We start from the raw sequence: 9,945 nt of genomic DNA on the forward strand, positions 1-9,945 counted from the left end.
TCGAGAGCCAAAGCCAGAGCGAGAACCAGAGCCACGAGCCAGAGCCAAGAGCCAGAGCCAGAGCCAGAGCAAGAGCCAAGAGCCAGAGCGAGGGCTAGAGCCAGAAAGCCAGAGAGCTTCAGAGCCAGGGATAAGATGGTGTTCTAAGCCCATTGTGTTCAGTGTAAACCAGTGGATTTGAGCGTAGAGCTTGTAAAAGGACTTTGCCATAATCCCATAGAGCCTAGTCGAGTTGACTAGAGCTCAAGGAGACGTAGCCGAAGGGTTTTGGGTGAACTCCATATTATATTGTTGTTCTATGTGTTTGTTTTATTGCTACAATATTTACTGTCACATGTATTTACATAACAACATAAACAACTTAATTTAAAGCACTGAATAGTTAAAAATAAACACAAGCATACACCTATATTCAAGCAAATTATTTATTCCGCAATTGGTTAATCATAATATCTTGGGAATATTTAAGATTTGGAAGTGGGAGAGGTTCTTGTAAGCTTGACAAGAAGCCTTTAGTGCCCCATTTTCAGATCATTCATAGCCACATATGATGTAATTTTCAAGGTACTGGAGACATGGCCGTCGGAGTGGCACGCCCCAGACATCATGACGGTGGAGAAGTCTGTGGTGCAGAAGAAGAAAGAGGAGGCCAAGCTGTGAATGGCATAGTTAGCAGAGAAGAGAAGGCAAGAAACAGTGGCAGCAAAAGTGCAAGAGGTGTGGGACGTTGCGCAAACAACAGCAGAATAGAAAAAGGCCACAACATCAGTAGCACAGGGGGCAGGCTAAAAGGTGCACGAGGGCCAGAAGTCACCTTCGCATGGGCAACATAAAGGGATGGAAACAGAGGAAGAAGAGGGCAGCGCGAACCCCCAAACAACAACCACACTATTAAAGCATCAATGCCTGAGCGAGCGAACGAGGCCACACAAGAAGGTGAAAGCATCCAAGTTGTCGATCGACCCGATCACCCTTATTGAGGGTGATATGCATGACATAGGCGAAATTGTGCGCAAAGTCATCACTGGGCCTCTCTAGAACTTCACGGAGGAGAATCAGATTGTGTTGGGGGTCCTTAGAGCACAGATTCAGGAGTTACATGTGCGAATTCCTTAGGTTGGTACCCTTTCGACCAGCGTCACAAGTGGGACAGCTGCAGCCAAGCAAATGCTACGCGCTTGGACAAAAAACACAATAGTGTTGCCAGAGGGGGCACTGGTTACGAAAAATGAGGCCGATAGACCTACGATTAGTGCACTCAAAGGGATAGGGATCAATATGGCTGCGCTCCCGCAAGAGACGCTATATGTTCTGCAGGATGGGATTACTGCAGAACTATGGGCTAAGGAAAGCCGTGCATTGCAAGTGTTGAGCAAGCAAAAGATCAACATGGAGCAGTTGAGCTTGCAGCGCGATGAAGTGGTGTCACAGAACAGGCAGATGGTACAGGTACTGGAAGAAGCCTGCCAGATGGTCACTGAGCTGGCCATCCCAGCAAACGCACCAGCAGAGGCACGCATCCACAGATTAGTAGTAGGGGATTTATTTATAATAAACGCTTCAATCTATTAATTATAATGAGAGGATTATATTATTTTAATACATATATTATTACTACATTAATTTAATAAAACTTTAACATTAATTTCAACCAATATTGATCTAATAATCATATACTCTTATTCACTATATATATTTATTATCTCTAGTCGACTTTATGCTTTCTTGATAGTGTTATTCTTGATGGCCTATCTATTATTAATTCTATATCTACTCTTCATCTTTCTCATGTCTTGACAATGAACCCGATTGGTGGCTCTGAAACATCGACAACAAATCTGACATATGTAGATCTTCTTTTATAAATTAACAACTTCTCTAATTTTATATAGAGTTCCTTATGTACTGAATAAATTTCCTCTTAACACTTTAAGCCGATTTAACCTACCTAAATTGCATAGATCTCCATCCTCATCTCTTTCCACTAGGTCCAACCACAAATGAGTCCAGCCAAGTTAAAAGCAAACCAGATTATAAAACTAGTCAATAAATTTGAGACTAATAAAAATATTTACATACTTGATCTATCAATTCCTTTGTCAATAAACCCCCCAAAACATACTAAACATGTTCATCTTCACGCGTATTATCTTGTAAAACCCCAAGGTCCCAAATGCCACCACTAATCCCAATAACCATTAACATTAATTTACCTATAATTTATGGGAGTAACAACTATTACTACTATAATGTAGTTGTTGACATGAATGGTAACTCCTTTAGCCCCTCTTTTATTTTTTATTTTTGAACATAACACATTTTTATTAAATTTTCATTCTATAATGCTAACTTGAGACTTCATAACGATAATTGTTTAACTTTGGTTCATTCAAAACCTTTTACTCCTCTCAATGAAAAGAAATATAAAAATATAAAATTATATCACATATAAAGTAATAAAAAAAATTAAAATTACTACTATTATAATGTAATGGTAACTAATGAAAAGAAATATAAAAATATAAAATTATATCACATATAAAGTAATAAAAAAAATTAAAATTACTACTACTATAATGTAATGGTAACTCCTTTTCGTACCTTTTTTATTTTTTATTTTTAAACATAACCCATTTTTATATCGTAGTTGTTGACATGAATAGTAACTCCTTTTAGTTTTTTATTTTTATTTTTATTTTTAAACATAACCCATTTTTATTAAGTTTTTATTCTATAACGCTAGCTTGAGAATTCATAACGATAGTTGTTTAATTTTGGTTTTTTACTCCTCAATGAAAAGCAATATAAAATTATATCACATATAAAATAATATAAAAAATTAAAATTACTACTACTACATGTTGACATGAATGGTAACTCTTTTTAGTCGCTCTTTTATTTTTTATTTTTAAAAATAACCTATTTTTATTAAGTTTTTATTCTATAACCCTAGCTTGAGACTTCATAACGATAATGGTTTAACTTTGGTTTATTCAAGGCTTTTCACTCCTCTCAATGAAAAGCAATATAAAATTATATCACATATAAAGTAATATAAAAAAGTAAAATTATTACTATAAATAAAATTACTACTACTATAATGTAGTTGTTGACATGAATGGTAACTCCTTTTAGTCCCTCTTTTATTTTTTATTTTTAAACATAACCCATTTTTATTAAGTTTTTATTCTATAAGGTTAGCTTGAGACTTCATAACGATAATTGTTTAACTTTGGTTTATTCAAGGCTTTTTACTTCTCTCAATGGAAAGCAATATAAAAATATAAAATTATATCATATATAAAGTAATATCAAAAAGTAAAATTATAAGATATATATATTATAAAATAATGAAAAGCAATATAAAAATGTAAAATTATATAAAGTAATATAAATAAAAAAATATTATATATATATATATATATATTCTATTTTCAAATATGATTTTTAAAATTTTAATTTAATTGTTAATTATATTTTTTTCCTAATTTAAAAAGTCCTGAGATTTATCTAAAAAGTAGTTATACCCTTTTTATTCTTTTAATTAATTAATTAAAAAAAATGGCATGTGGATAAGAGCCATATGAACTGAGTTATGGTTTTTTTGGCATATGGTATTCGTAAAGTGTGAGATGAATGTCCATAGTCAAAGAATCTTGTTTCGTGTTTGTTATATATATATATATATATATATATATATATATATATATATATATATATATATATCTATATATATATATATATATATATATATATATATATATATCATTTATGACTTTAAATTTTGATGATGGCCAACAGACCTGGTTTTCCTTCGCGGCGGGTTGAGGTCACCAAACTTTTGTAACTATTATAACTTTATGCTATAGAAAATGAAAGATCCCACCTTTACTGACAAAAAAAAAAATGATGATGTGAACTATATAATAAACTAAGTATTTTGATAATATGTCTTGGGATCCATCAAATCAATATTTTTGTTGCAAATGTTTCCAACCTACCAAATAGATGAAGAAAATCTAATCGACTATAGGAAGTACAAAGAAGAAAACCTTAAGAAGGAAAGAGTAAGATCAAAAGCCAAAAGAAATAACCATTATGAGAAATAGAGAAAAACCCTAACAACTAAGTAAGATCAAAAGTGAAAGAAACCATTATGAGAAATAGAGAAAAACCCTAAAAACTGAGTAAGATCAAAAGTAAAAAAATAACTATTAAAAAAAAAATATAAAATCCAACCATCAATATAATGGAATAAAATATTTTAATAATAATAAATAATAATTAAAAAAAATAAATTAAAAATAAATTATTAGAATTAAATTAAATATATGATAAGTGTAAAGAGAATACTATTGTAATTTTTTATATATAATAATATTATTATTTTTAATATTATTTTTATTAAATTTTATATTAGTAATTTTTTTAACTCTTATAATATTAATAATATTAAGAAGATTTTTTTTAGAAATAGTTTAATAATGATTATTAAGGTCAAATAATATTCCTATAACAACTAGTTTAAGAATAATAATATTATAGTTTATAATAATAATAATATTAATATTAATTAATAAAGATCAAGAAACAAACAATTTAAGTCAATCAAATACAAGGAATATACATAAAATATATATATAAAATAAATAAATAAATAAATAAATAAATAGGAGTCAAGACCTAATTAAGGAGTCAAGATCCTATAACAAAAGTAATAATTAAAGGTGACTAAAATTAAAACTATGCAATCAAAAGTGAGGGTAAAATTATTATTATTATTAAAATAATTTTACCCTCCCTTTTGGTTGCTTTGTTTTAATTTTAGTCTCCTTTAATTATTATTTTTATTATAGAATCTTGACTCAATAATCAGGTTTTTTCCCTATTTATTTATTTATTTATTTACTACTATTATTATTAAACTAGCCATTATATTAGTTGTTATAGGAATATTATTTGATCTTAATAACCATTATTAAAATATTAATTTTCATAAACTAGCCGTTATATGATTTTTGGGTCTCTACGTGGCCCTCTATTTAAGCCTGTGCCATGATCTACATCTTCATATCTTTTGGTCTCTACATGGCCCTGTATTTAAGCTTGTGCCACGATCTATATCTTCATATGGCCTTGATGATGAACCATTGATGATGAACCACACTAGCTGGTTCCATAAGTGTAAGAAAAATTTTCTCCTATGTAATTTCTATCGAAAATACTCTTCTTAATGTAATATGGATCACACATGCATGAATTCAGAAATATTATTATATATAAAAATTTTATATTACACTTATCATATATTTAATTTAATTTTAATATTTTTTTATAATTTGTATTTTTATAATTATTATTATTATTTATTATTATATATTTAATTTAATTCTAGTATTTTTTTTAATTTCATCTTTATAATTATTATTATTTATTATTAAAATATTCTATTTTATCAATGGTTACATTTTTTATGGTTATTTTTTTGGTTTTTGAGTTTATCTTTTAATTTTGATGGTTCCTCCCTATTTATTCTTTTTGTTGGATTAAATTTTCTTCATCTATTCATCTTGAAGATGAATTACATTGATTGGTCCGAAATGTCCACAACGAAGATATTGATGGGATGGATCCAAAAGATGATGATGAATGTCGGCTAAGACCAATAGAGTGTATGCGATTTTAAGGAAGTAAGGGATTAATCGAGTTTCTTTAGTAAGAGATTAATTGAGTTTTTTTAATATTTTATTTCTATGTTAGAAAAGAAGGGAGAGAAGCCTTACTAGATCACCATAATTTTGTTGAAGGTAATCCAAGAGAAAGTGCTTTTCATCTTCAACCCATTGATTCTTTAGTCCCAAGGTGTTTTGGAAATTGACCAATCATGGATTTCACTTTGAAGCTCATGAAAATTAGTTCTTATCTTGACAATGTTGAACTTCTTCAAGATTGGCTGCTTAGCTTACTTTTTCCCTCCAACTCCTTATCATCCCACAACTTATCCTTAAATTTGGAAGTTACAATATTTTTAATATTATCCTTATTCTCCAAAATGATCTTTTCCTTTACTCTACCCACATAAACATCTATTCAAAAATATTTTAATAGTTATGTATAACTATCAACATTTACGAATTATTTAATTTATATAACTACAGCATTTATATTTAATTTATATAATTACACTGATTTTTATATAACATTATAAATCTTTTTAAAATAATATACTCAAATAAAAAAATCAAATCCTAATCATAATATACTGAAATAGGAACTCAAATCCTAATTAATGATTGAAGCATTTATGCTTAAAATTTAAACAAGTTTACCTAGATAAAGGATACATTTAAAAAGAAATCAAACATTTTGGAAATTCCGTTCTCCGTTGCTTTCTGGTTTCTACAGAACTGTAAGTTTCACGATGGAAATAGAAATTAAGAAATACAAATAAGCAAATTTACTAAAGTTTGTCAGCTTCTGTCGTGTTTAGACACTGGTCCCATTTCTGATGCAGCTCGTTGGTTGCTAGCGATCGCAATATAATCCACAAAACGTTGCATGCTACGCCACGAGGACCCTCCTTCACTCGCTGCTTGCCGTATTGTTTCTTTTATTTCTCGACTCTTTCTCCTCATCTCTTCCCCTTCTGTGCTTCCCAGCAGAAATTTGGCAGCTCTTGCAATCTCTCCTCGCTCAATCACTCCATCATCCCTACACGTCTCTAACTTTAATCCAACCTTCAGTTGGTTAACCACGAGCATTCTATTCGTGTATTGATCAATTCCCTGTGGCAAAACCAACATGGGAACCCCCAAACTCAAGCTCTCCATGGTTGAATTCCACCCCCCATGAGTGAAAAAAACCGCCGACGGAAGGATGAGATAAAACTGATAATTGAGTAGACCAAGGAACCACCAGAGCTTGATTTTTCGTTTTCTCCTGAAAACCCTCTGGCAGAACGCTGACATGATCGTTTGTTTCCTTATCAGAATTTAACATACCAGGACGGACCACCCACAGGAAAGTCTGCCCACTTTCCAATAAACCCATCGCTATCTCTTCCACTTGAGTTTCGGACATGCGAACCACGCTTCCGAAGGAAACGTAGAGAACGGACGATCTGGCCTTTGAATCCAGCCACTGCGAACAATCCGTTTCAGCCCACAAACTTAATGATGTGGGGTTCACTGAAATCTCCTTATCCTTGCACTCGACTTCAAGGTAAACTGATGGAAGTAACGGACCGAGTGAGTTGATGGGAGCTGCTGTTTCTCGAACTGCATCGCTCGCTTCTTTTTCGAGTTCGTAGACAGTATTTCCAATAATCCACTCTGTCTCCTCTAGTAAAGGGAACTGCTCCGCAACACGTTGATAGAGTACATTAGACGTGTCTCCCGCCTGGATATCTGATGGCAGATCTTCGGGCTGCAGTGGAGGAAGACCCGGAATGTAGTCAATCATGTCCTTGGGGTCTGTAAAAAGAAAGACATTATTCTTTCAGTTAAAGTAGGTAATGATCCGTTGGATGGGTCAAAGAACGCTGAAAACATGAATAATTAATGGTGGCTTAATATAGCTGTGGTGGAGGACTCGAACAGTATGAAGAAAACAGCTGTGGTGGAGGACTGAAACAGTAGGAAGAAAACATGGATGGAGCATAACAAGAAGTAGTTGAATAAATAGAGTAAGAAACTGCATGAATGTTTTAACACTAAAGAAATAAAAAATTTAGTGCTTGGAAAATATCGAACAACTATGTGGACCGATTACAGTGTGGCTAAAAAATATATGCATCAAAGAATTTAACTTTATTCGTGACTCTTTAATTTAGGTTGAATTGTAGATTTCAGGAGTATCTTAGAATTTTATTGGTCTTTCTCTCAATGTGAGATTCAGAAATATTTTTTGAATTTGTAATAGAAATAAGGATGCTACCTTGTGGCAGCTATTAAAGGAAAAGCAAGGTTGTTAGTTGCACAATTGAGGACTGGATCACATCACCACTTTGGATGTGAGACTGATAGTGGAGGGCACCCAAAGAAATTTGGAAGATAGAACTTGCATATTCTGGGATAAGGGTGTGGGGAGACAAAATGACATGACAAATAAGAGTGTGAGAAAGACAAAATGACATTTTGTCATAGAATGTACAGCTTACTAAAATATCAGTATTTAGTATGAAAATAATTTAAAAATTAACAACATGCACCATCTATTTGAGTACAATAAAATCAAGCAAATTCAAGCAAATTGCTAGTCTTCTCGTCAAAATTCCTTCTAATCAAGATTCATAACCGAAGATTCAACATCCAAAAAAGTACGAAAATAAGTTAGAACTATTATCCTCTTGGTCCTCTAGGTTGTTTAGCCTTGTAAAAGTCAATAAAATCAATCAATAAAAAAAATCCTTATTTTCGTAGCAGATTTTAAAAATATTTTAGAATCTCTAAGATATATCAAACTCTCAAACTCTCAGGATAGTACTCTACAATTCCATCTAATCCCAATTTTTAATTTAATTCAGCAGGGAAAAGAGGTGCACCTTCTTTTTTGGGCGGAAAGTGACCCTTGGAAATGATTAGGGAGAGATGTCTATAGATGGTATACACACTCAGAGACTGCGGCCAGAATGCGACGAAAGGGAGCTCAAATTTCTTGGCTACACGAAACGTCCAAGTAAGAAAGCAGCTACCGATGATACACGAGAACAGGGGCTTGCCAGTTTCTGTATCGATGTGGCTTTGTATCAGATTTTCCGCAGAGTATCTCATTTCGTTCATTACACATCGGTCGAATTCCCAAGGATTGGCCCCAAGGTTAAAATCCAGCGGTAGACCGTCGGAAACCTGCGCGAAACGAATGTTTGAATTCGAGCCAACTGAAATCTCATCGTGATAAGTGCGGGCTTTCATCATCTTGGAATGATTGGATTCCGTGTTCATAAAGGTCACCAGAATGCCTCTGGAAGAAAGCATCTCAGAGAGTCGTATCAGCGGATTTATGTGGCTCTGAATTGGATATGGTATAACCAAAACATGGGGAGCCATAGTGCTTTGCTCGTGTAACTAGAACAGGGGATGCCGCATTCATCCTCTCCCCGGCTAAATATTAAGGAGGGTGCTTGAGTAAGGGTTGCGGGGAAAATCTCTGTCAAAATCTTAAACATCATTTGGATGGAATGCTTAACCCAACGTTAACCGGAGGAATCTCGTACTGTAACGCAAGGTTCTCGACGTTAATGATGTCATTGCTTACGCAAATGGAGAGCAAACCACAATTTGGAATCTCGTCCTCTAGTGCACGGTTCTTGTCGAGATGTCTTAAGCAAATGAAGAGCAGAAGCACGATTGGGCACGGCTTTGTTTTACTCCATGCATTTGCTCTTCTAACATGGGGAGAACGTTGGTTTACAGGGCATCTTCATGATTTTTTCCTACAGAGCATCTCCATTATTAATTTTTAGTGTGTTCTTTTCTTTCTCATGATTGACTAGATCATGACTACACTGTGTTGAGGTCAGAGATGTTTAAAATGTAATTGGCTTTACAACTAGCATTTGCATCAGATGTTGCAAAGGAAACGCCGTAAGGCATAAATGTAAATGGTCATTGAAAATAAGAATTAATAAATTATTTTTAAGTAAACCAATGAAAAGATACTGTAAAGAAGAGTACATTAGATTATAATAAGTTAAACATATTTCAAATTAAGTGATAGCTAATGTAAATTTCACATAAATGTAAATGGTCATTGAAAATAAGAATTAATAAATTATTTTTAAGTAAACCAATGAAAAGATACTGTAAAGAAGAATACATTAGACTATAATAAGTTAAACATATTTCAGATTAAGTGATAGCTAATGTAAATTTCAACATACTCAAGTATACATTAGACTATAATAAGTTATACATATTTCAGATTAAGTGATAGCTAATGTAAATT

At 32.5% G+C, this 9,945-nt stretch overlaps 1 pseudogene across 1 annotated transcript; it reads right to left on the reverse strand.

Annotated features, from left to right (window-relative positions):
* Positions 1 to 6,275: 6,275 nt before the first annotated feature.
* Positions 6,276 to 9,371, reverse strand: LOC149198354 (UDP-glycosyltransferase 86A2-like; annotated as a pseudogene). The gene is made up of 2 exons (XR_016254265.1): positions 8,543 to 9,371; positions 6,276 to 7,472 (listed from the first exon to the last, which is right to left on the reverse strand). The product of XR_016254265.1 is annotated as a UDP-glycosyltransferase 86A2-like (transcript).
* Positions 9,372 to 9,945: the final 574 nt, after the last annotated feature.

This window comes from Pinus tabuliformis, chromosome 2_2, assembly GCF_031772625.1.
Source record: "Pinus tabuliformis cultivar Carrire ecotype Pingquan chromosome 2_2, CPIR1, whole genome shotgun sequence".
Lineage (NCBI taxonomy): Eukaryota > Viridiplantae > Streptophyta > Pinopsida > Pinales > Pinaceae > Pinus > Pinus tabuliformis.